The sequence below is a fragment of the Marmota flaviventris genome, chromosome 2, assembly GCF_047511675.1.
Source record: "Marmota flaviventris isolate mMarFla1 chromosome 2, mMarFla1.hap1, whole genome shotgun sequence".
Taxonomy (NCBI): domain Eukaryota; kingdom Metazoa; phylum Chordata; class Mammalia; order Rodentia; family Sciuridae; genus Marmota; species Marmota flaviventris.
This window is the reverse complement of record NC_092499.1, coordinates 199,978,480-200,005,748: the sequence shown is the minus strand read 5'-3', so window position 1 is coordinate 200,005,748 and position 27,269 is coordinate 199,978,480. Positions and strand designations below refer to the sequence as shown.

General features: G+C 44.1%; 1 long non-coding RNA gene across 2 annotated transcripts in view; it reads right to left on the bottom strand.

The window, feature by feature from the left end:
* Positions 1-8,512: 8,512 nt before the first annotated feature.
* LOC139704794 (uncharacterized) overlaps positions 8,513-27,269 on the bottom strand; it is a 31,910-nt gene continuing 13,153 nt past the window's right edge. The window contains exons 3-4 of one of the 2 annotated variants that reach the window (XR_011706819.1): positions 11,754-13,014; positions 8,515-11,228 (exon numbers count right to left, since the gene is read on the bottom strand). This is a non-coding gene — a long non-coding RNA (uncharacterized lncRNA). Of the gene's footprint in view, positions 13,015-27,269 lie in introns of both variants that reach the window. The other variant, XR_011706818.1, reaches the window with a different exon arrangement.

Here is a 27,269-nt window from a genome sequence, read left to right as displayed (position 1 = left end):
AGTACTTTGAAATTACTGATTATCAGGGTGAATATGCTCATTTCTGACATTAGGTTCTCATTTGCCTCTGTCACGAGAACAGCACCTGATTTTATCCTTTTTCTTTTTCTGGTCTAAGGGAAAAGCAGTATGCCATTTTTGCTTTAATTTTTCTTTCTTGGTTACCTATAAGTTGGTTTCTCTTCATTTGTTCATTTACTACTTGAGTTTTTCAGAGACTGACTGTTTCTTTCCTTATTAAGCAGTCAGACTTTTTTATTGATGTTTTACTGCTGAGTTTCTTATATCTTAATCTTTTGATCCCTAAAGGATACTGTGATCTTTTCCCAGTCTGTTAACGTTTATTAACTTTGTGGTATCATTTGTTGAACAGAAAACCATCAATCATTTTCTTTATGGTTTGGATTTTTGCATCTTATTTGAGGGGTGTTTTTCAAATCCCATATTACAAAGATTTGCCTTTAAATTTTTATATCATCTTAAATTGTTTTTCCACACAGTAAGTCACTTTCCCCAACACCATTAACATAATCCATTTCTCCTTCTGATTCCTGTCACCACTTTTATCATATACCAAGTATCCATGGTCTGCTTCTGGTTTGGTTCATCTCTCCCATCCCATTAATAGCGTACTTTGAAAAATTTATCTCAGTTTATAATATCCTCACTCTTGCTCTTATTTTTCAGGATAGCTGTCTTAGCTACTCATGGAATTTTGTTCTTCCAGATAAAATTTAGAACCAGCTTATCTAATTCCTCACCCCATAATACTGGGGAGAATTTCATGAGTGACACCATCACAATGCCACTCCGTCTGCGAACCTATTATATATTCTCCTTTGCCGCGTCCTTCTGTCTTATTTGAAAGGCTTTCTCTAACATGCTTAAGTTTGTTAATTTCTAGGTAATTTCTTTTCTTCTTTAAACACACACACACACACACACACACACACACACATATTAGTTCTGTGAATTGGCACAGCTTCTCCAGAGGGCAATTTGGCTGATTTTATTTAAAAAAAAAAAAAAAAAAAACCCTGAGGACAAGCACTTTTTTTGATCCAGCAATCCTACTTCTAGGAATTTTTCCTAAGGAAATAATTAGAAGTGAACCCAAAGATGAATAATAGCAGCTTAACATTTACTGGGTGTTCATTCCGTGCCAGGCGATACTCTGAGCACTTTACTATTAACGCATTTCGCCTTACAGCAGGGTATCGTGAGACGATTATTGGCTTCATTTCTGGTGGGGAAATGGAGACTCCAAGAGGTGTTGTAAGTTGCTAAGTCCAAGTAGCTGGTGACAGGCTGGGGCTCAAACACCAGTCTCTTAAACTCCCAAACCAAGATCTTCATGCAAGGAACCAGCTTGTTAACTTCTCTCCTTGGAACGCTGCGCTGGGGATGTGGCTCAGTGGTAGAGCAGTCACCTGGTGTGCATGAGGCCCTGGGTTTGATCTCCAGTACTGGGGTGGGCAGAGGGGGAGGGGTCTACATGGTATTGTTTAAAGTAGCAAAAAATCAGAAATATGATAAATGTGCAAAAACTGCGGAATGATTAAATAAATCATGTAGAATCGTATGATAAAATACATACTCCTGGAAAATAACTTTAGAGGGGCTGGGAGTATTTCTTGGTGGTAGAGCACTGGCCTAGCATGTGTGAGGCCCTAGGTTCCATCTCTGGCACCACACACACACACACACGCTTTTATGTCACACACAGAGAGAGTTTTGTTGTTGCTTTAGAGCTGTATAGTTATCCCCTGGCACAAACAGCAAACACACAACCGACAAACTCATACATGCATGGAACTCGATTTCAGTTCATGATCCCCCCTTTCCCTTCCCCCTTTCCCTCCTGTCCCCCCCCACTCCGCGCGCACACACACACACACACACACACACACTCCCATTGTCCTTCCTTCTGCTCATCTATTTATTGCTATTTGGTTGGTTCTTTCTATTTATGCATTAAAGTGAAGGTCCTGGGGTGGATTTACGCATGCACAGAACATGACTTTTTAAGAATTTATTCTGATTGCCTCCCCTTACCCCTCCCTTAATCTCCTTCTACATTACCGACTTTCCTTTTGTCTTGATGTCATCCTGTCCTTCCTCCCCTTCCCTTTATTTTCCTCTAGCTTCTAGATATAAGAAAAAACATCCAACCTTTGCGTTTCTGATTTTGACTTATTTCACTTAACATGAGATTCTCCAGTTCCATCCATTCACCCACAAATCCCATAATTTCATTCTTTTTTATGGTTAAGCAGAGCTCCGTTGTGTATATATACCATGATTTCTTAATCCATTCATCAATTGATGGGCATCTGGGTGGATTCCCTGATTTTGCTCTTGTAAATTGTGCTGCTATAAACATTGTGTCGTGTGCGGATTTTAGATCTTTTGAGAAAATACCAAGGAGTGGGATAGCTGGGTCCTATTGTCCATCTCTAGTTTCTGGAGCAATCTCCATCCCACTTTTCCGAGGGGTTTTACTTGTCTGCAGTCCCACCAACAATGCACAAGTGATCCTTTCTCCCCCAACCTCAGCAGTATTTATTGTTGTTCATATTCCTGATCATCGCCATTCTGCCTGGAGAGAGATGAGATCTTAGTGTAGTTTTGATTTGCATACACACAGAGTTTTGAAAGAATAAGGACGAGGAAATATTCATGACACATTCAATGAAAAAGCCATGTGAAACACTTATGTCCCATTTTAATTTTAAAAGTGCATATATGCCATTTTCATCAAGTTCAAAAATAGGGAAGCCAGTCTGGTAGCCAAGGTTGGGGGAGGAGGGGCTGTCCATCGGGAAGTCTGCCAGGTGCTTAAAAAGCCCTGAATCTTGAGCTGGCTTATGGTCACATGGGCATATTCACACATAAAAATTAATCCAGTTGTATAGTTAAAATGTGTGTGCTTTATATAGGTCTATATAATTTATATGTCACTAAAATAAATGAATAGATGCATAGAAAAATCCTGGAGAAAAAGAACAAAAATGTTAGTAGTGATTGTTGCTACGTACTGTATAATTTTAATTTTTTATACTATTCTGTAGTTTCCTTTTTTTTTTTTTTTAACAAAGAGCTTGTATTACCTTTAGAATTAGAAGAAAAAAAAATAACGCCAAGGTCATGGGGGAGGGGGATATGCACATGAGAGCCAGGTTCAAGTCCAGTCCTAGACCCCTGGAGGTGGGAGACCTGTTTAGTCTTTAATGCTGGGCACCCACCTGGGCCTGGTTTGCAAACAGGATACCACGGTCCAAGGACAGAACAGAGGGAGAAGCCCAGCCCCAACCCACTTGGAAGGCAAACTGACCGCCAGGCCCTAAGGAGCCTTGGATGGACTACAGCGCCCTCAGATTCCTCCAACTTTAAAATCCTGCTGGGCAGGTGATGCACAGAGCCCTCCTGGTCACAGTGACAACTCATTGTTCAGCTGCCAGTTGGCCGCCTTGTTGTTCACTGGTGATGACATCAGGCCTCCAGGGAGCATGTTGGCTGTCAGTCAAGAGCCTTTTCAAGGCAGTCAGCCATTTCTGCCTCCTCTCTCTTTTAAAGAGACAGTGTCAGCTCGGGTAAGAGAGCTGGGTTTGGGCCACTTTGACACTTTCTATGCATTTCGAGAGCAGTTCTAGGGCAATGGAGGAATAAGGAAGGTAAAAGGCAGATTTCTGTGGGTGATTCCTGTGATCCCAGCCTTAGCTTGCTCATGACACTAAAATTTGCCAACTAAGAGGTAGATAAAAATAATTTCAGTATTAAAAAAAAAATCTTTGGTACATGAGGTTTCTGGTAAATATAAACTACATTTAAATATAAAATGAGCAAAAATAACTGTGAGAATTAGCAGCAGTTCTTTCCATCTTCTTACTAAAAAATAACAATTTTATCAAAGCCATTGACTGTGTCTAACAACAACAATAAAAATCCCAGATCTTGGGGCTGGGCTGTGGCTCAGTGGTAGAGCACTCACTTAGCATGCACGAGGCACTGGGCTCAATCCTCAGCAACACATAAATGTAAAATAAAGATATTGTGTCCACCTGAAACTAAAAGATAAATAGTAAAAAAAAAAAAAAAATTCCCAGATTTCCTAGCTTCTGTTGCAGCTGAGATAGCATAAAACAGTTATGGCCAGTGAGTCACAGACAAGCAGTTTATGAAAAACTTTCCCTTTCTGATATAGTAATTTTCTTGTCTCTGAGAGGACAAGAATGCAATGGCCACAGCTACTGCAGCTACTTTGAAATTATGAGAACAGCCCCCCTCCGGAACAGCAGAGAACCTAACCTTGACCTCCAGTGCACTGTAGCAGTGGTGGTGACTGCCTGACTCTTCCTTAATTGTTATTTAAATCAGTGGCTGCTCAGGTTGTCTATAACTCGTGGTCAAAGCCATCCCCCACTGGTTCACCCAACAATGTAAAAATCATAATGTTACCGATACAAAATGCAAAGTTTGAGCAGAAGCAATGGCAGCATGTGTAAACGGCAGTGCTTCTTGAAGGTAGGTACCACCTTAAGTGGAAATAACTGGTTAAAATGACAGCTACAGTCTCCCAGGGGAACTCACATCTTTTTCAATGGAAAAATAGCAATGTAAATAAAGTTCACACGTTTTTTTCTTTGCTTTCACTCTTGTAGTTCCATTAAATCCCCCTAAAAATATCCTTCAATACTTAAGAAAAATACCCTACTATGGCCATGTGTGTATAATATGTCAGAATACAGTCTACTGTCATGTATAACTAAGAACAAATTTAAAATCCTTGGGAAAATAAAGAATAGCCTAATATGAAACATTTTTAATGAAATCATTTCTAATTACCTATCTATATACGGGCATCGAAAGGTGTTTGGATGATGTCCATGTCATTTGAATTCCACTCACCTCAGGCTTTTCTGTCTGCTTTTGCTTTTAAGCCTTGAATTTGGAAATGATTGTAGATTTACAAGAAAAATTGCAAAGACAGGACCAAAAGTTCCCACTGACCCATGGTACCTTTGTGAACACTTAGCAGTGAACTTGGTGATTGGTGTGATATTACTAACTACTCTCCATGTTTCATGCAGACTTTCCACCCATGTTCTTTTCCTGATCTGGTTTCCACACCGGAATACCTCTTTGCACACAAATGTGGGGTGTCCTTAGTCTCCTCTGACTGATGACAGTTTTTCAGTCTCATCTCGTCTTTCTCCGCCTTGATCCTTTTGAAGAGTAGTGGTCATTTTGTAGAATGTCTATAATTTGGCTTGTCTGATGATTTTCCCATGATTCAATGGAGGCTGGGAGAGAAGTAATGGACGTACCTCACCCCACTATACTGGAGGGAATGACGCCTACCTGACCTCTCCCTGGTGATCCGACCTTAATCCCTTTGGTTTTTGTACTTTTCCATATTGCTTTAATTCCTCATAATGAGTGTCTGAAAGGAGTAAGTTTGGAAATGTTTCATAAACTGAAGAACTCCACAAATGTGAGAGTTTAAATTTTTTATCTGAAAGAGAGAATTAATGTCCAGGGCTTGGCAGAAAGGGGATGAGAAGGTAAGTATAGCAGCAATATCAATGTTTAATTGGTCTGGAGGCTGGCCAGGGTGCCACAGAAAGACCAAGATGACTTTGAGATTTATGTAACCGCCAGCAGAGCAGAGGATTAGGGCCTCGTCCAGATATTTTTAATATAATATATTTCCTTTTAGCCTGCGGCCCTGGCCACCCCACCCACCTAGTCAGAAGCAGTGGAATCAAGAACTGATTGAGCTGGGAAAGCAGTGGGTCTGGAACCAACGTGGACGAAGGGTCCTCCATATTCCAGGTGCTTCGTCTCATCCACTGACTCCTCACAGTTCTGCTAGCCAACCGTGGGGATCATCTCTCCATTGTGTGAGGAAACTGAGATCCAGAGAAGTAACTGCCTGCTGGCCATCAGACACCTCCCAGGCCATGTAGGACAGGAAGGTTACCGGTCCCTCTAGAGCTCTGTGACTTCAAACCCATGCTGTTTCCCTTCCACCTCAACCTTGTGCTTTCTGTGAGCAAGTGCAGGAATCCCAGTCCTGGACAAAGATCATGAGTTCGGGCATCTGTCCCCCAGCATTTAGGTTTTCCATATTCTGTAGTCTCCTGGTGGATCAAGAACCACCTGGCATGAATCCCCAGGTCAGGACCCCGCTATCCTCTAGATGACTTAAGCCACTACCTTCTCCAATTAGATGGGCCCAGAGTGCAGGTAGCTGGGGTAGATAAACCTTCCCTGGTGCTGTCTTGGAATGGCAGGGAGAAATAAAAGAAAAAAAAGAGAGTAGGAAGAGGGCAAAAGAATGGGGAAAGATAACTGCTAGGTTTGGGATTCTTGCTTCCAGTTACCCCTCAGCCTGGCTCCTGTTTGGCCCCTTAGGGATGGATGTGGCCCAAAGAAGGCTTTTCTATTGAAGCTAGTTCAAATTTGGTTCCCATAACTTAAAACCAATGTATCCTGTACACTTTGCACTTACCCTAGTTTCCCCATAATGTCACCATACCTGCGGGTTGTGCCAGTCTGGACCCCTAGGCCTCTTTCATGAAAGGTTCTGAACGTAAGCTCAGGAGTCAGAAAGACCAGGGATTGAATCCCTTTTTCTCCACCAACAAGCCATGTGGTCTTGGGCAAAGGACTTTCTCTCCTTAAGGTTGTTCAATCCAATAAAGGGGGATGATAATACGACTGCAAAAGGTATTATAAGAATTAGACAGGGCCAGGAGCCGTGGCACACACCTGTAATCCCAGCAGCTCAGGAGGCTGAGACAGGAGGATGGCGAGTTCAAAGCCAGCCTCAGCAATGGCAAGGCGTAAGCAACTCAGTGAGACCCTGTCTCTAAATACAATACAAAAATAGGGCTGGGGATGCGGCTCAGTGGTCAAGTGCCCCAGTACCCCCACACAAAAAAAGAATTAGACACAATAATACATGCAAAGTGCTTAGCAAGGCACAAATCTGGCTTAGCATTCAATATATGGTAGCTAAGATTATTATTATTCAACTTTCCTCGCCAAATGGCTACAATTTATTGGTTTCCCAATTCCGTGAGACAGCTTCCGGCCCGAACCATTTCTTTTCTTGCCAGGCCACATAATTCATATGCCTCTAGCAATCCATGAATAAGTCTTCCCAAAGGAAGGAGTCTATGTCAGTCACTTTACTGGAAATCAAAGGATTAAAACGGTTAGGCCTGTGCCCTGTGGCATGCTGGTAAGTATTTAACAACTAGATCGCCAGGATTTATTTATTTATTTATAGCAGTTTTTGTTTGGATTTTTTGTTTGTTTGTTTTTGCCAATTTCCATGGTGTAAATGTTCCCACCATGGCTGATCTCATGCCGAACTCAGAGTTGGGAAGAACATGCTCAACTGACTCTCACAGATGGAGCTGGTCAGCTCCATCAGGCCACTGCCAGTCCAGGCAAAATCCCCCAAGAAGGTGAGAAGGGCAGGGAAGCATTCCAAAATGCATCCACTAGCACAGCCATGAGTGGTGGGCACGTCTGAGTCGGGTTCTCTGGAAGCAGAGACTTAAGTAGGACTCTTTTTGGTACTGAGGATTGAACTCAGGGACACTGAACCACTGAGCCACACCCCTAGCCCTATTTTGTACTTTATTTAGAGACAGGGTCTCACTGAGTTGCTTACCACCTCGCTATTGCTGAGGCTGGCTTTGAACTCACGATCCTCCTGCCTCAGCCTCCCGAGCTGCTGGGATTGTAGGTGTGTGCCACCGTATCCGACCTGAAGTACGATTCTTACAGTGCTCTATTGAGAGACTTCGCAGGGGAAACCTGTTAGGGGGTGAGGGAAGCAGAAGAGGACAGGAGAGAAAGTCGGGCTGAAGTATGGGTTCAGGGAAAGCCAGCCTCAGTTCCAGTCCCACAGAGGGCGCTGTAGCATGGATCCACTACCCCAGAGTGTCCCAGCGCGAGCCAGGAGACTGGGCGTTTGTACACCCCACTTAGAGAGCAGGGGTGACTTCTCAGGCATTTCCTGTTGGCTAAAGGGAATTCTCAGGAGAAGGGAGCAGCTGTGACCTGTGGGCAACCAACTGCTGGGGAACGAGGGCCAGCCTGGGAAAGGGCACCTGGCTGGGACCCGGTAGGGTTGGTTCTCTGGTGTCAACATCCTGGCGGTCATTTGATAGGGACAAACGTGGCGAAGGTGCTGCTGCTGGCCACCGGGGGTTGACTGGGTGGGTGGAGGTGGCCGTGAAGCAACGGGTGGCACGGGGGTGGCGGTGCTGATAAGGGTGACGGTGAATCCAGCATAGATGCTGGTTATTGGTGGGAGTAAGATGACAAATGCCAAAATCCTTACTTTGTCCAGGTTTGTCTCTTCCTGTTATGTTTTGTGTTTCTGCAGTGGCCTTGGGGATTGAAACGGTTTAGAATTTCCTCTTGTCAAGACCAGAGAATGAAACCACGACTGAGTAGAACTGCATTCCCTCCTCCAGTGAAGGCAAGGCCTGCTGTGTGTATCTTTTTATTTTTATTTTTTAAACGCTGTGCACATTCCCCCGGGGACTGTACCTGATTCCATTCACCACAATATGTCAAGGTCCTCTGTGAAGCGTAGGGGTGTGGTGACTTCTGACTCCTTAACACGTCAAAGGTGGGAGCAGGGTTTAACACACCCACTCCTTGTGCCAGGAAGTCCCAGAGGCTGCCGGAGTGGCTCTGTCCCACGCACAACGCACAACGTGGGGTTGCTGCTGCCAGCTACAGGGCTCTGCTCCTGAGCATGAGGCTTGGTGGCTTGTGCACGTGGGTCAACAGGTCCTCCCCCCCCAGGGCGAGTCAGGCCCAGCACCCAGGCAGCTGCTTCTCTCCCCGAGTGTCTGGGGTGGAGGGGTCTCTCCTCCCCGTCCCCAGGGTAGGTGGTGAGGCAGGAACCCTCCCTGCCAGGCCAGGTACCTTACACAGTGCATTTGCAACACAATAGCTCTCTACCTAAGAGGTTGCTGGGACCAACAAGAGGCGCATTCATTCATTCTCTGAGTAGGTACTGAGCATCCATGATTTCCAGGCACTAATCTAGGCTCTAGGCGCTGGGACAAGCACAGGGTGGGGAAAGACAAAATCCCTGCCCTCCTGGAGCATACGTTCATGGCTCAATCTTTTTTAAAAATATTTTTTAGTTGTCAATGGATCTTTATTTTATTTATTTCTATGCAGGGCTGAGCATCGAACCCAGGGCCTCACACATACTAGGCATGTGCTCTGCCACGGAGCCACAGCCCAGCCCCATCCTGGCTCTTTCTTATCAGTTGAGGAAACTGAGGCCTAATGAAGTTCATTGACTTCATCAAAGACAGACAGGAGGGGGCAGAGCTAAGACTGTAACTGAAGTCAGCTGACCCCAAAACACAAGCCCTGGGATAATTCTATACTAATATGGTTTCTTTCTCTTTTTTGGCTTTTACTACCTTTTTTTTTTTTGGTGCTAAGTTCCTTGGTTGCTTCCAGCAAACCTCTTCCCCAGACCGTGTGGAAGGGCTCCTCCCAGCACCTGCCTTCCTTCAGCTGAGGACAGAGCTCACGACCACGCTGTCGTTCGGACGCTGGTCTCTGCTACCTTAGACTTCCTGCAACTAAAGCCCCAGGTCAGTGTGTCCAAACCTGCCGATGATTCTGGGAGCCATCCTGTATTCGTCTGGCAAACAATTTTCCCCTCCAGTTCTACGGAGCCCACTTCTATTGCTCGCAACCAAGCAACTGGGTTGACACTGTCACTTCACCCTCTGAGTCCCAGTTTGCACCTCAAGCAAGTTTTGTCATATGCTAACCCATGTCACAGGAAACCAAAGGAAGGAGAGCTTGTCTGCTTAAGCCAGGTTTTGCCCTCACCCCTGGTTTCTAGACCCTTCTGAGACCCCACCTTCCTAGAGACATCCCCAACTCCTGCACCGGGACTGCAAGACCCGCAGGTGCTGCTCACTCAGCAAAAGCAGCAGACTTGGAGCTATATTTGAGCTTTCCTGAAACACGTGCATTAGGCCGCTGTGCTCTGACTGAAGACAGTGGGAATGAACCTCACTTTATCTAGAGAACGGACAGGACAGGGGATAGCTCAGCAAGCTCACAGTCATAGCCACAGCCATGCCTCTTCCTCCGAGGTCTATTTTCAGGTCATCACACGTGCTTATTAATGCAGCACATCAGGGCTTGGGGCCAGAAATAGACCTTTCTTGGAGAACTTATCAGTCAGGATTACACTGAGTTGTATGAAACAGAAATCTGACTTAATAAAGCTTTCATTTTTATCTCCTCAGGAAGATGTCCAGAGGTAGGCAATCCAGCTTAGTAAAGAGTCTCAAAGAAATCCTTAAGGACAGAAGCTCCTTCTGCCTTCCTCCTCGGCTATCTTTAGCAAGGGGTTCTTTCCTCATAGTCATAAGATGATTGCCCTACTTCCAGTAATCTCACCTACATTCCAGGCAGGAATAATGGCAAAGGCAAAGAGAAAAAGGCATGCGCCTGTTGAGTTCCTCAGCCTTTTTGTATGAGGAAGACAAGAAATTCCCAGAGAGCGCCATCCAAATTTCTATTTATATCTCATTGATCAAAATTGGACCAGAGGGCTGGGGTTGTGGCTCAGGGGTAGAGCGCTCGCCTAGCACATGCAAGGCCCTGGGTTCGATCCTCAGCACCACATAAAAATAAATAAAATGAAGGTATCGGGTCCAACTAAAAATAAATAAAAAACTGAGTCTGAGGATTGATCACATTAGCTCCAGGGGAGGGAATGCAAGGAGGTATTTTTAACTGGGCCCATTGTCATTCAAAGAAAATGGGGATTCTGTTACTAAGTCAGAAGGGGAGAATATACACTGGCTTTGCAACTGTGGTGTCTGTCACAACAGGTGAGGTGGGATGGGTCTTCCTGAGGAAAGCCTCTGAGGAGCTGGGTCAGAGGCTCTGAGGGAGCGACCACTTCCAGGATGCGCGTGTGTAAGTTAGAAGGTGACCCACTGTGGGACTGCTCATAGCTCCTCCCTGTCCTCTCTGTGACTCCCAGAGACACCAGATGGGTTCGCCAGCTTTTCATCTGTGACCAAAATACATGGTGGGAACAATTTAGAGGAGGAAAAGTTTATTTTGGCTCACAGTTTAAGAGATTAGTCCCCGTGGGCCGACTCCGTAGCTCTGGGCCCAGGAGAGGCAGAACATCATGGCGGAGGGGCCTGGAGGAGGAGAGCTGTTCTGTTTATGGTTGCCAGGAAGCAGAGAGAAGGAGGAGAAAGGCAGGGCGGCAGGGAGCTGAACCCTCCCAGGGCACCTCCCAGTGACCCACCTCCCCAGCCACACCCCCAGCCTACAGGTAGTTACACCCAGTTAGTGAGTCCCTTCAAAATAGGACGGACTGACGGGCTCGCATAATCTGAGGATTTTACCTCTGAATATTTCTGAATTAACACAGGAACTTTTGGGCATGGGGGGAGACCTCATGTCCGAACAATAACACCAGAGCAGATATGTAAATATGTCCTTTAAACATGTCATTGTCCTCAGAGAGGGCAATGACATGTTAAAGGTGGAGGGGCACGTCATAAAGGAGTCAAGTGGTCCTGGCTTAAATCCCAGCTCTGCCAACTCTGTGACTTGAGTAAGTCACTTAACCTCTGTGGGCCTCTCAGTGTTCTGGGTTATAAAATGGAAATGATTCCTTGCATTGGCTTCACAGGGCTCAAATAAGAGTATACACACACCTTGGACATTGTGTCAGCTTTCCATTACTGTGACAAAATGCCTGAGGAAAACAAGAGATGAAAGATTGGTCTTGGCTCACAGTTTAGAGGGTTCAATCCATTGCTAGGCCCCATCCCCTTGGGCCTGAGGCGAGACTGAACATCCTGGTGGGGAGCACATGGTGGAACAAAGCCACCTTCCTTAAAGGTGGAGCAGAAAGAGAAGAAGCGGCCAAGGCCAAGACACACCCTTCTGAGGCACATCCCCGGTGACCTACTTCTTCCAACTAGGCCCCACCTTCTGCAGTTCCCACCCCGTCCCCAAAGCCCATTCTATCATGAACCAATGGAAGGATTAATCTACTGATGAGACCAGAGTTCTCATGATCCAGTCACTTCCCAAAGCCCCACTCTGAACACTGCTGCATTGGGGACCCCATTTTTAACACTTGAACCTTCAGGGGACATTTCAGATCCAAACTGTGACATACATCAAAGGTGCCTAACAAATGGGAATTGTCGACGCTTTAATCGCCTTGTTTTCTAATGGGTGAAAATGAAGCTCAGAGAAGAGAAGCAAGATGACCCAAGTCACCGGCCAAGCAGTGCCAGGACCGGGGCTGGGCACCCTTTTCTACCCTGGGTGTATTGCCTATCCCCACTGCCTCTTCTAAGACAAAGCTATTAGCTTTCGCTAGCACATGGCAGAGACCTGCCTGGTGGGAGGAAGATCCTGGTTTTGAATTTAATTTTTAAAAACAAACAAAAAACTGTGAGCAAAATGCTTTTAGATGCTTTGGAGGCCAAAAATTAAGCAGAAAAAAGTGGAGGCGGCATCTTGGTGTGCCCCTGGTGGATTCCAGGCACCATCACTGCTATTGTGATTAGTACTTCTGAGCACCCTGTACCTGACCTAAGGCTGGAGGTCCACCTAATGGCAATACTCAGCGTTTATTGAGCACTGTTGTTTCCCGTGGCTGCTGGAACTGATTGCCTCCTCCCCGAGACTGCACAAATGTGTTCTTTTACGGTGCTGGAAGCCAGGAGTCCCAGAACTAGGTGTCAGCAGGTCCGCGATCCTCTATGATCTTCTACAAAGGTGTTTCTTACTTTTCCAGCTTCCAGAGATCTTGCACATTCCTTGGATCCCAATCCCTTTCTCTACCTTCAAAACCCACAGCATGGCATCTTCAAATCTCTCCCTGTGTGTCCAGCTGGGAGTGCAGATCGGTGGAAGAGCATTGGTCCAGCAGGTGCCAGGCCCTAGGTTCTATCCCCAGCACTGGAGAAGAAAAAGAAAAAAATCATTAGCACTCACTCTCCCCGACTCCGGGCCTCCCTCCCCTCTCTCTCCCTTCCCTTTTTCTCCCCACCCCCATCTGGCTTCTGTCCTCACGTCTCCTTCCAGGATTCTGGCCTTCCTGCCTCCCTCCCTTTGCTTGTAAGGACCTCTGACCACCTTGAGCCCACCAGGATAATCTGACGCAAAATCTTTAATCACATCTGGGAAGTCCCTTTTGGCAAGTAGGGTAACACTCCCAGGTCCTAGGGACTATGGTATGGACATCTTTGTTTTATCTGCCAGAGCACTTACTGGGGACCTAGCACTGAGGGGGGCTCACAGAACCCTCCAGAACAGCCAGTGAGGCAGATACTATGATGTTGTCCATTTTCAAATGATAGATTTTATTCGTTTCTTATTGCTGCTAATTGCCACTAGCATGGTGGGTGGCTTCAGCAATACAAACTCACCATCTCCAGTTCTGTAGGTTGCAAGTCCTACACAGGCCTCTGTGGGCCAAAGTTCAGTACCAGCAGAGTAGCCTGAATTTTTCCCCAGGGACCACTGGCATTCCTTGACTAGAGTCTCCTTCGTGTACAAACCAGCAACCCTGGGCCCCATCCTGACATCACGTCACTGTGACCATTCTTCTGCCCCCTGCTCCACGGGTAAGGACCCCAGCTGGATAGCACAGGATGATCTCCTGGTCTTAAAGTCAGCTGACGAGGGGCTGGAGTTGTAGCTCAGTGGTACAGTGCTTGGCTAGCAAGTGTGAGGCACTGGGTTGGATCCTTAGCACTACATAAAAATAAATAAAATAAAATAAAAAAGGCATTGTGTTGGGCTGGGGCTGGGGCTCAGTGGTAGAGCACTTGCCTGGCATGTATAAGGCACTGGGCTCGATTCTCAGCACCACACATAAATAAATGAATAAAATAAAGGTCCATCAACATCTAAAAATTCTTTTAAAAGGCATTGTGTCTGTCTACGACTAAAAAAAAAGAAGAAGTCAGCTGACTAGCAGTCTTAATCTCATCTGCAACCTTGATTCCCTCTGATCAAGTAACCTAACATGGTCCCAGGATCAGAAGTAGGACATGACATTTTTGTTTCTAGCACGTAAGCCAAAGACTCAGAAAGGCGAGATGATTTGCTTGGAGTTTTATGGTAAGAAAATGGCAGAGCCAGGCTCTGGATGGAAGCCATTGGCTGCAGCACTCATGACTTAACCCTTGCGCTCTACCTCCCTATGCCAGGTACCCGCGATGGCAATCCTACCGTCAGAGAGGAATCGTGGTGACTATTAAGGCATTTTACAGTTGAAGACATTGTGACTCTTTGGGATGGTGTGGCCAGCTCAAAATTCACACCCATACTGGTCGAAGGCCCCAGAGTGAGGCCATTTGGCCCCAGATGAGAGATGATCCAAAACAAAAGGGAGACACTGGAAGGTGCAAGTTGTCTTCCTTTTAAGCCGAGATTTCAGGTATTTTTATTCAATCAGCAGGCTCTCTTCCTAGATGTCCCTCAACAGTAGGCTCACCCTTCACTGTCCCTTCTTCAATGTCAGCTACCGGTGACACCCTGCCCACTCCCCTCCCTCTCTAACCCCTTGTCTCAGTTTAATTTCCTTGTCAACAGTCATAGCCATGTGATCTATTTGGCTCCTGTGCTGGAAGGAATGCTTCATGAGGGCAGGGATGCGTCTCCTCAGTGCACTGCTGCATTCCCAGGGCCCTCAAGACACGAGGTTAGTCTGAAATGAGTCAGTGAATCATTCAGCGAACTCAGCCTCATCAAGGGACTATTAACAAATGCTATTAACACCTGTGCACTAGATAGTGGGGCTCTTGGTATCCTGATGAAGAAAAGTCTTTCCGATATGGAAGATGGAATTCACGGAATTGTGTGGTCATCAGGATTATTAAGGAAATGTGTTCAAAAGGCCAATTCCCAGTGTTTACCCCCAAAGCTTCCTTTTCAAATGATTTGGGGAGGAATCCAGAAGTCAGTATTTCTAGAGTTCTTCACTTGATGACAATGTGCCTCTTCTGTAGAGTCACAGCTTCTGGAGGCTAAATCAGAACTTCTGGGACAGAGGTTCTCCATGTTCACACAGTTTTGAGAAACTAATGCTGGAGCCCCCGCTCCAGACATTTTAATGTGATTAGACTAGGACAAGGCTGGACGTTAGATTTTCATTTCAGTTATTATACCTCTCAGCTTCAGAAACACACTTTTCTTTTTTTGGTACCAGGGATTGATCCCAGGGGTGCTTAACCACTGAGCCACATCCCCAGCCCATTTTATTTTTTATTTTGAGAAAGGGTCTCGCTAAGGTGCTGAGGCTAGCTTTGAACTCTTGATCCTCTTGCCTTGGCCTCCCAAGCCGCTGGTGTTAGACCAGGACACAAGAAAAGACCACTGACTCCAATTAAAGTCAAATTAAAGCAAGCTTATTATTTCGACCGGCCGGGCTGCCTCTCCCTCCCAAAACGCGGGAACAAGACAGCACCCCAGCTTTCCTGAAGCCCAGCTTTATAGCCCAGAAAGTTACACAAAGGGGGGTTACAGATAACAAAACTCTGACAAGCATCACACTAATGGTAGTTTACATTTTTTGCTGGCCCCAACATCAGAATTTATGAGGACCATTAGAACCTCAGAGAGGGTCGTTGTCTGGCCAGGGAAGGCCAATATTTATGAGGTGTCACTAAGTTTCAGAGAGGGCTGCTACCTGGTCAGAGAGCCAGGCATGGGTGAGTTCAAGGCACGGGCAGGCATTCCAAGCAGGTTCAGAATTTGCAGTAATTTATAGTAAAGCCGAAATTATCTTTTCATGGTTTTGTGGGGGAGATGCCCAATTTTAAGAAAAGATCAGGTTGGGTCTATCACTGGGATTACAGGCATGCATGGAACACACTTTTCTCTTTGTGTGTGTGTGTGTGTGTGGTTTGTTTGTTTGTATAGTTGGTAATCTTATACTCCCAGACCTGAAAATTGAACATTTGTATATTATAATGTGATAATTTTGAATATCAAAGTCTCTCCCTTCTCCAGGGTTTGTTGAATTTGATTATTGAAGGTTGTAATGATCTGTTTTAGTTTTAGTTTTTGGTACCAGGGATTGACCCAAGAGCACTTAACCACTAAGCTATATCCCCAGCCCTTTTTAAATTTTGTATTTTGAGGCAGGATCTCACTACATTGCTTATAGCTTCACTAAGTTGCTGAGACTGTCTTCAAACCTGTGATAGCCTCGGTCTTCCAAGCCACTGGGATTACAGGTATGCACCACCATGCCCAGCGAGTCCTCTGTTTCTTAATGACTCTTATAAACTATTTTAGGAAAAGACTGTATTCCTTGTCAAATGTGGTCACGGAATCTCTGTTCCTTTAGTTTATGTTTGATTAGTATTTTGACAGGGATTTCCTTGAAAACAAATGAAAGATGACAAAATCAAACACACCTCCCTCAGTCTTTGCAGACTGGCTCTGTGCTGAGGTCCTCTTTCAACACGAGACCGGGCTGATTTACAGCTCTACCTTAGCCTTCATTTCCCACAGAGCTGCTTTTAAGTTGCTTTTTTATTTTATTTTATTTTTTTTGGTGCTGGGGATTGAACCCAGGGCCTCTTGTGCATGCTAGGAAGGCACTCTACCAACTGGATATAACCCCAGCCCTGCTTTTTCTTGATTCAGAATCCACTTGGTTGCTATAAACCTTTGATGGTTTTCCAGAGTTCTGACACAGTTGGTTCTGACAGTTTCTAATGTTTCTTGTGGAGGAACCTGAAAAGCCTACTTGTCATTTTGTTCCTGGAGTCATTGAACTTTAAAAAAAAAAAATAGTTCTTAGTTGTAGATGAACATAATACCTTTATTTTATTTATTTACTTATTTTTATGTGGTTCTGAGGATCCAACCTAGTGCCTCACACATGCTAGGCCAGCGCTCTGCTGCTCAGCTACACCCCCAGCCCCGCGCCGTTGAACTTTTAAGAGTTTCCCTGGACTCTCACGTGAAGCAAAGGTTGACGCCTGCTGCTCTGGAGTGAAACCTTGGCATCACTCCTTTCAACAAGAGCCTCAAGTGGTTCTGCTGTAGCCAATCTGATTTTGAGAAACTGCAGATTGACCAAACCCGGGGTCTGACCACACTGAGTCCACCTTCCCCGGACTTGCGTTTGAATTCTCTCTCTCAACTTCCTCCAGCTCCTGGGAGCTGAGCTGGATGAGGAAGGTCAACCTCGTGTGAACGGCTCTGCATCTCTGTGATGGGTTCCATGGAGACACCTAGTGGTGTTTTTGTTTTAAGTACCAAAGATTAAACCCAGGGGTGCTTAACCACTGAGCCATTTCCCCAGCCCGCCCCCCCCCCACCACCACCACTTTTAAAATTAGTTTTTTATTTTTTATTTTAAGACAGGGTCTCACTAAGTAGCTTAGGGACTCACTAAATTGCTGAGGCTGGCTTTGAACTTGTGATCCTCCTGCCTCAGCCTCCCAAGTGGCTGAGATTACAGGTGTGGAGTTGTTTTATTTGAGGTTAACCAGAGGAATGAGTTTATGGCTCCCCTTTGCTTTACAAAGGAATCAAAACAGAAATAAAGCAAGGAATCCGGGAGGCACCAGATTCCTGCCCCTGAGTTTAACAGTTCAGTGGAAGATTTTTAGCTGTAAATCTCTGTTGGCACCTGGCATAGAGTCTTCCCCCCACTTGAGCTAAAATCCCCTGAAGTCTTCAACCCTTCAAGGCTACAAGCTTGCAGGTAAATATCTGGTACAACTAAACTCCCGGGTTTGCCCCTCACAGAGACCATGAACTGGAAGAGTAAGTAGCTCTGGGATGACCAAGAGGTTTCTTCTCCTCTCACCATGTATGATCATAAACAGGTTTTAATTATTTGATTCTCGGTTTCCTCACTTGTATGTGAGAATGATAACTGCCCTTGATTCCCATTTTTGATATGGAAGATAAACACAATGAATTGTTTAATGACAAAGTCTTAAAAATCTTAACAAATGTGTGATTTGATCCTGTTTTGTTTAAAATTATCTACATATCTTTATACATCGATTTATCTATGTCTGAGTTTATGTGTGTCGATTTCTGGAGGTGTGCGTAGAGAGCGGCCAGAATGATGTTGACCAGAGAGGTAACAAGTTTGAGGGCCATTTTTATTGTCCCTTTTGCATCTTTCTAACTGGTTTCTAATGTCCATGTACCATTTCTGCAAAAGAAAGCTGGACTTTGGGGTCAAGAGGGCTTATCAAGTGCATCTATTCATCTTTTCCCTTTCCAAATATCCTACTGACAGGACAAAACAAGCATTTCAAAAATCTAATTAAAGCTATCAAAATAATAGCTACCTCTTAGAATCATGAGGTTTGAAATCTGGCACATAGTGCTTATTATTGTCTGCATTCCCTACCCACTTCTAACTCCAAAAAAGAGTATTATTACAGATGTTTTTAACCTGTCTTGAGCCATGGACTCCTTTGCAATCTTGTAGAGCCTAAGAACTCCTTTTTCAGCACTTCTTTTGTGTGTGGTGCTGGGGATTGAACCCAGGGCCTTGCACATGCTAAGCAAGCCCTCTACCATTGAGCCACACCCTCAGCTCTCAGAATATTGTTTATTGATGATTGATTGAATGATTCTTGGGATTGAACCCAAAAGTACTTTACCACTGAGCTAAGTCCCCAGCCCTTTTGATTTTTTATTTTGAGACAGGATCTCACTGTGTTACTTAGGGCCTCGCTAAATTGCTGAGGCTGGCCTTGAACTTGTGATCTCTCCTGCCTCAGCCTCCCAAGTCACTGGTATCATAGGTATGCACCACCATGATATTTTTAAATGAATAAAGCTGCATATATAGGGTTATAAAAATTTATAGATATTCCCCAAATTATGTAAATTTTTTAACTTTATGATGGTATGAAAACAATAAGCATTCAATAAAAGCCATAATTGGAATTATAATCTTTTCCCAGGTTAGTGTTATGTGGGATGATATTCTCGCTCTATGCTAGGCAAGAGCAACAAACTGCAGCTCTTAGGCAGCCAGCCGATCAGAAAGGAAAGCATCTGTCCTTCTGCAGTGTACTGCGTCGCTAAGCTATGATGTTCAATAGGTTAGGTGCATTAAATGCATTTTTTTTAAAAAAATTTAGTTGTAGATGGACACAATACCTTTTATTTTATTTATTCATTTTTATGTGGTGCTGAGAGTTGAACCCAGTACCTCACATATGCTAGGTAAGCACTCTACTATGAATTTTTGACTTACGATAATTTCAACTTACAATTGGTCTACTTTGATAGAACCCCATTGTAAGTTGAGGAATCTGTGTATACTGAAATGCAGTTATCAAAATATTTAAGAAATCTGTCATAGAGTAACATATTCCAGCCCCAATGCTTCTATATTATAAGATTTAGCAGCATGTTTGTTAAGAATCATAATTTCAGAGTCATAAAGAGCATAAATGTCATATCTTGAAATAAATTCCACAAAAGCAATGTGATAGAAAAACACGTGATTTCTATTGGTGATGAAGTTGCAGGTACTTAATTACTTCTATTACTCATGATCAAAGGAAATGCTACATTTCAGATGAACTTTCTGAAAACAAAGACTGTATTTCCCACCCAGCTTCATGAACCTCTTAATTTAATATGTGTTTCCATGGATCTTTGCCTAAGTCTATTTATCTGTTTGTTTTTTTTCCTCACTTATTCCAGGATTTCCCCAGGTGTATGATGAATCTTGTTTACCTGTTCATACTGAAGGACGGCATGTAGACCAATGCTCTTGGAGCATATGAGGAGGGCTTATTGATCATGAACTTTGGGTGCCTATGCATTAGGAACTCCCAGTACCAGGATCTTTAAGTCTTCCTTCTGATCTGGTTAAATTCTCCAGAAGACTCTCTGGACATTTTTTTTTTAGTTGAAGATGGACACAATTCCTTTATTATTTTATTATTTTTATGTGGTGCTGAGGATCAAATCCAGGGCCTCACATGTGCTAGGCAAATGTTCTATCGCTGAGCCACAAGCCCAGCTCTCTCTGTACCCTTTTTAGGAGAGCATAATCCTCCCTGGGAAAGTATAACCCTATGCAGTCGCTCTCTCCCTCCCCAGAAGTCTCAGTATCTGTTCAGGGACCTTCCAGGGCCAGCGTTTAGAATGTAGGCTGGAAAGGAGCCTGAGAGGATGAGGCTGCGGGGGCCTCTCAGCCTCTACCTGTGAGCCTTTCCCCCTCCGTTTGCAGCATGTGCTCCCTTTACACCCCTTCTGTCACTTGCTCTGTAGGCTATCAATATGGCAGCCTCCACCTACATGTAGCTGCTGAAATTTAAACAGAATAAGCTTTGGGCTCCTCAGTTGCACTAGTCACATTTCCAGTGCTCAATGGCCACCCGTCAGCTGAGGCTGGCTGCTGTATTTTCATCATTGCAGAAAGTCCTATTGGACTTTCTAGAGCAGGGATTGGCAAATTATTTTCTGTGAAGGGACAGAGTCAATTTGGGGGGGCTTTTCATGCTAGATGGACTGCACTGCACCTACTCAACTCTGTCACTGTAGCATGAAATTCAGGAACACAAGTTGGAATATGTGGCCGTGTTCCAATAAAAGTTTATTTATGTACATAGAAATTTTCACATCATAAAATATTCTCCTTTTGATTTTTTTTACAACCATTTAAGAGTATAAGACTGTCCTTAGCTTATAGGCTGCATGTAAATAGGCAATAGACTTAATCGAGTCTATGGACCGTAGTTTGCTGACCCCTGTCTTGGTGAATTGCCATTTTAAGGAATCCCTGAGCCAGGCGCGGTGTTACACACCTGTAATCCCAGCGGCTCAGGAGTCCGAAACAGGAGGACCGCAATTTCAAAGCCAGCCTCAGCAGTGGCGAGGTGATAAGCAACTCACTGAGACCCTGTCTCTAAATAAAATACAAAATAGGGCTGGGGGTGTGTAGAGTGGTAGAGTGCCCCTGGGTTCAGTCCCTGGTACCCCCTCAAAAAAAGAGTAGCTGTTTGTTCTGTATGTTATTTTAGTAAGTGCAGAAAGAAAGCAAAGGCTAAGATGTGCATTTTAGATGTTTTTTTCTAAGCTGGAAGTCTGATCATCTGTTCAGGGCCTGGCTTCCCCTCTGCACTTTAGAATCTATGGGCATAGAGTCCCATCTTTCCTCTTTACCCTTCTCCACTGAGCACCCAGCACAATCCTTGACAACTACTAGACTTAGCGGACAGCGCTGGGAGAGCAAGTGCTCACCAAGCCACCTTCAATGTAAAATCGACTTTTCGTTTAGATCTGCTTTCAGGAAAGAATGTGCAGCTCATGCAGATGAGGCTATTCCAGTTTACTTAACAATTTTATATATATATATATTTTGTTATCATCGAACACATTGACATTCTGACTTTCCATTTTTGTCCCAGGAGCTTGATAAATGTGATCCCACCTCTGAGAGAAGACATCAGCTTCTAAGTCTGTGTAGAATCAAACAAATCTTGGTGACAGAAGTGTAAGTCACAACTGAATTTGATAAGAATTCTCGTGAAGAGAGGGGAAGCGATGCAAAGGATATCAATACTTGGAGAATTTTGAATGCTGTGTTGAAATCACCCTCAGCAAGATAAGGAGGAGAAGGTTATGCAGAATGTCAACATTGCCATGACCGTCAAAGACAATATGACAAGAACATTGTTGAGGACTGGTCTGATGGAGCAAAAGCCAGAGAGGAGATTAAAACTATCCATGTCCTGAGGAGTGGTTACCTGGGGGAGGGGGTGTCACTGACTTGGAAGGGGCATGAGAAAGCTCTTGGGGTACTGGGAATACTTCTTAGCCTGATCTGGCCGTAGAATCACAGGTACACACATGTGAACAGTTTCATTTAGATGTAGTTACAAGATATGGCACTTTGCCATGTAAAGCTATTTCTTAACTCAGAAAAAGAGGCCAGTTTATTAAAGAAATGCAAATCAAAAGCACCATGAGCTCTCAACTCACACTTATTAGGATAACCATTACAAAAACCTAAATAAATAAATAACGTGTGGCCGAGAATACAGAAAAGTTGGAGCCCTGGGGCACTTTGTTGGAAATGTAAAATGATCCAGCCCCTGTGGAAAACAGAGTGGCAGCTCCTCGAAAATTTAAAGGTAGAATTACCATGTAATCCAGCCATTCCACTTCTGGGTCTGTTTCTCAAAAGAATTACAAACAGAGTTTTGAAGAGAGATGTGTGTCTCTGAGTTCCCAGCAGCATTAGTCACAATAGCCCAAAGTGGAAGCAGCCCAAGTGTCCGTGGAGGGGTGAATGAATGAAGAGAGAGACCTGTACCCACTGTGGAACCCCACTCAGCCTTTAGAAGGGCGGAAACTCTACAGTGGCACAGCAGGGGTGACCCCGAGGACACCACGCTGAGTGAGATAAGCTGCTCGCAAGCAGACCAAGGCCTCAAGACTCCATGTATGTGGGGTACATAGAAGAGTCACATGGGAAGAGGGGCGACAGGCAGGGATTATCTAATAGGAAGAGGATTTCAGTTTCACAAGAAAACAGGTCTTTGAGTGAATGGTGATGATGGTAGCACAACAGTTTGAAAGTACTCAACACCACTGAACTTTGCATTTAAAAGCAAAGATGGCCAGGTGCTGTGGCGCAGGCCTGTAATCCCAGCAGCTCACGAGGCTGAGGAGGAGGATAGCGAGTTCAGAGCCAGCCTCAGCAACTTAACAGGCCTTAAGCAACTCAGTGAGACTCTGTCTCTAAATAAAATATTAAAAAGGGCTGGGGATGAGGCTCAGTGGTCAAGTGCTCCTGGGTTTAATCCCCAATACCAAAATAAATAAATGAATCTAAGAAATAAAAAAATAAGATCAGCGAAGACGGTTAAAATCTATGTGTATTTGATGATAACTTTTCAAAAATAAGAAACAAAAAAATGCATATTTTTTTCCTGATCATTATAGCTAGTGATGCCTTCCCCATGTTTAATAACATGTAATGAGAAGACATTTGGCTTTCTAAGAGATATAACTATGAGACTACACAGGTTTTATACATATGTATATGTCATCTTTAAAGCATAAGACTTGTAACAGTTTAAATTATAAAATATGTTTGTTAAAGAAAATTTTTCATTTAAGTTGTAAAAAAGCAGAGACTAACCAGTTTTGTGTTGTTATTTTTGTCCAATAATGTGCAAATTTTCCTCTGGGCTGAGAGCATTTCTGAATACACAGTCATGCAGGGACCTCACAGTGGTTGGTACTTGAAGGTGTAAGCTGTCTTTGGTAGATCTGACCCAACCAGATCTGCAAGCTTTGTTTCTCCCATGCCTGCAGGACTAGAGCTGGGCTTGAGGAAGTACACTGTAGTAAGGAAGTCCAACCTGAAAGGTGTCGTGGGAAACAATCAGGCGGCCCTAGCAGGCCTCACCCCTCTACCCTGGTGAACGTCTCTATCTACAGTAAATGTGCATTACTTCTTAAAAAAAAAAAATTATATATATATATATATATATATATATATATATATATATATATATATATATCTTTTAGTTGTATTTGGACACATTACCTTTATTTTATTTATTTATTTCATGTGGTGCTGAGGATCGAACCCAGGGCCTCGCACATGCTGAGTGAGTGCTCTGCTGCTGAGCCCACAACCCCAGCCCTGTGCATTACTTCTTTAATAAGAAAAACGAGTTCAGACACTTACAAAATACAATGTATCATTGACCATCCTTAGTATTTTACGAACATTAATTTATTTCACCTTCATTAACAACCAACTCTATAAGGTAGATGAGAATATTGTCACTAACTCAGCCTACAGATGAGGAAACTGAGGCACAGAGCAATTAAGCAGCCAGCTCAAGGTGAGCTTGTAAGTGGCAGGACTGGGACTCAAACCCAGGCAGTCAGCTCCTGAACCTGTGCCCTCAACAGTGTGCTGCCTCCAAGTCAGGGTGGATGCATTTCTTGTTGGGGAATGTCTTAGTTCCTTTGCACTGCTATAACAAAATGCCCAAGACAAGGCAATTTTTAAAGAACAGAAATATTTATTTTCTCACAGTTCTGGAGATGAGGAGTTCAAGATCAAGGTGCTAACAGATTTGGTGTCTGGTGAAGGCTGCTCTGTTTCCAGATGGCACCTTCTTGCTGAGGCTCCTGGTGAGGTGACCGAAAGGATAAACACTGTGTCCCCATTTAGCATAAGAAATGGAAGTTTCCTCAGGCCCTTTTTTCAACGTACTAATCCCATTCCCAAGGACTGTGCTTAACCCTCCTAAAAGGGCCAGCCTCTTAGTTCTGCCATGTTGGGTCCTAGGTCCCAACATGGACTTTGAGGGGACACATCCACTCTAACCACAGCAAGAACAAAGTCTCTTGTATCTCATTTCTCCTCTTTCTCCTCCCGGCCCCGGCCCCATCTTTACTCCAGTTTTGAGGATAAATTCGACAGTTTTGATCTGGATTGGTCAGATCACCCATTATAAATTGGTCTTGGTGCCGTTTTAAAGAAAGTTACGTCCAGAACGGTGGTTTCCAGGCTTTCAGATTTTCCATATGGGTAATTCTTTTTTCAAAGTGTTGGGCAAAGACTTTTTCTTCCACTCACGTCAGATTAATACAGGCTGGATTTAATCTTTCTTAGACAATTAGGAAAATAGGCGAAATTATATAAAATAAGGATTTTCAAGTGCAATCATAGGCTGCAGAAGGTTTCAGCTAACAATGGGCCACATATACAACAGCGGTCCCATGAGATTATGTCACCTAGTGACGTTGTAGCCATCTTAGTTGTGCTTAAGTGTATTCTATGATGTTGTCACAACAAAATTGCCAAATGATACATCCTCAGAACCTGTTCCTGTCATTAAGCCTCACGGGACTGTATTGGACAATAGGCAATGCAGAATTATGGTCCTTGAGAGAAAGGAAACAGCAATATAAGCCTTATGATGACCCCTTAGTGCATGGAGACTGCTGGGAGCCATTAGCCAAGTAGGTATGACAATTTCCTTGCCAGCGTACCCCATGTTGCTGACATGTTGCAGCGACATTGAATGTAGGTGACCTTGCTCAAGGACCAAGGCAGATTAGGGTGTTCCCGGTTTTAAGATAATCGTGTTTAGGGCGTTCCCAGTTTAGGTTCCAGGTTTAAGGTTTAAGATTATTCCTGCTGGGAATAGGGCGTATCCTGCTGCCTGAGTTCCCCTTGAGTTCTCACGTGATTCAGACAGTATATTTTTTGGAGATAGAAGCCCAGTGGAGGTGGATTTGGGCAGAGAACGTGATTGTAGACGGCTGGTGTGAGTTCGGGAATAAAGAGTTGCTGTTTGAATCTACAAGCTGTGTGGTGGCTCGTGATTGTGTGCCCAGCCAGACTGCGGCATTTGTGCCCAGCCAGACTGTGGCAGGAGACGATTTTCAGGATGTAGCTCAGGAAAGGGAAACCCAAACAGAGCCCAGGGAAGCCAGGGTGGCTGAAATTTACCAAAGGAGTACTGGAGGGGAGGGTTGGGAGTTCTCAACTTCAAAGACCTCCTAGGGGTCCTGGGGAGTCTGTGGCTGAGTCATGATCTGCACAACCTGAGAAAAACAAACAAACCACTCAAGGCCAAGGGGCAACTTCTGGGAAGGAATAGGCTAGAAAATTCTAGAGCTCATTCAGGATCAAGGAAAGTCTACGATTCCATCAGGGCAAAATGGAAACCCTTCTTAGTACAGTAGGCATCAAGGAAAGTCCCCGTAAGGGGTCTTGCCTTAGTAATGAAGCTAAATTAGGCTTAGATTAAAGGCTATTCTGAATCTGCCTTTAAAAAACTTAAAAGGAATCCTGAAGCAGGCCCAGATGATCCCAAGTAATTTAACTATGTACCCAACCAAGCCAATGCTGTGTAAAAGAACACAACAGAATCCAGCACCCCACAGCACAAAACTTACACAGTGTCTGGTGCTACGGGTTGAATTCTGCCCCCCTCCAAATTCATCTCTGGAAGCCCCAAGTCCCAGTGTGATGGAGACGGGACCTCTAGAGGTAATTAAATTACAAGAATAGAGCCCTCGTGATGGGATTGATGCCCTTGTAGGAAGAGGCAGACGACAGATTCTTTTTCTCTCCTTGCTCTGTGAGGAAGCAGACAAAAGATGGCAAGAAGCAACCATCCTGGCCCCTAATCTTAGACTTCAGCCTTCAGAACTGTGAAAAGCTGTTAAGCCACAAAAAAACACAGAATTTTGTCACTGCCACTTGAACTAAGACAACGAATGTGTCCCCTCCTACTTCACGACTTTCCACCTTCCGGTCTGCCCCACATCAGTTCCTACAATTATAGGTTCTCTGGTTAAGTACTCTAGTGCCCGTTTTTATGCCATAAATCCACCAAAGATTAAGAAAAATGATGAAAGCTATTTGAAGGTACTATGAGCTGAACAGATTCAACAAACATGCACTGAGCACCTACAATCTGCCATGAACTCTGTTATATTTTTACTGCCAATTGTCAGCTGAAGAAACTGGGCCCTCAAGAGCATACATGACTTGCTCTAGGATTCCATTTATGCCAAGTTTTAAAGAAACGTGGAGCTAATTGGCAGTGTTCGAACAGAATAATGAGTAACCTTTGGGAGAAAGGATGGGAAGTGAACGGAAGGGAGCCCAGGGCGACTGGATCCTGATAATAAAGGACTTCTTCACTTGGCGGGAGGTGATCTGTGTGTGTTCACTTTGCGATAATTCACCCCTTTGTGTGCTTGTGACTCATGCATTTCTCTCTACTATACTTTACATAGAATATGCATTAAAATTCTCCAAATACGAGATACTGCTAAAATGCAAACTTTAAGAAATGGCTGAAAAGTTGAAAAAAGTCCTCCCAATACAGAACAAAAAGAAAGTGGAAAAAAACAAAGAGATAAAACAAAAGAAAACGAGTTAGGAGACTTTGATGTCATTTTCCATAGATTTAAAAAAGATTCATTTATAAAGGAAAAAGAATCAGATCAGCATCAGGTTTCTCATCAGAAGTCAAAAGTCAGACACCATTAGTGCACTACTTTGAAAGCTCTGAAAGAGATTTTTATCCTACAATTCTATTCCCAGACAAATATAAGGGTGAAGGTAAAATAAAGACATTTGCAGAGTTCCCAGGACAGAGGAAGGATGTCTTTTAAAATAATCTGTTGATTTTATTTAAAGTAAGGACAACACATGA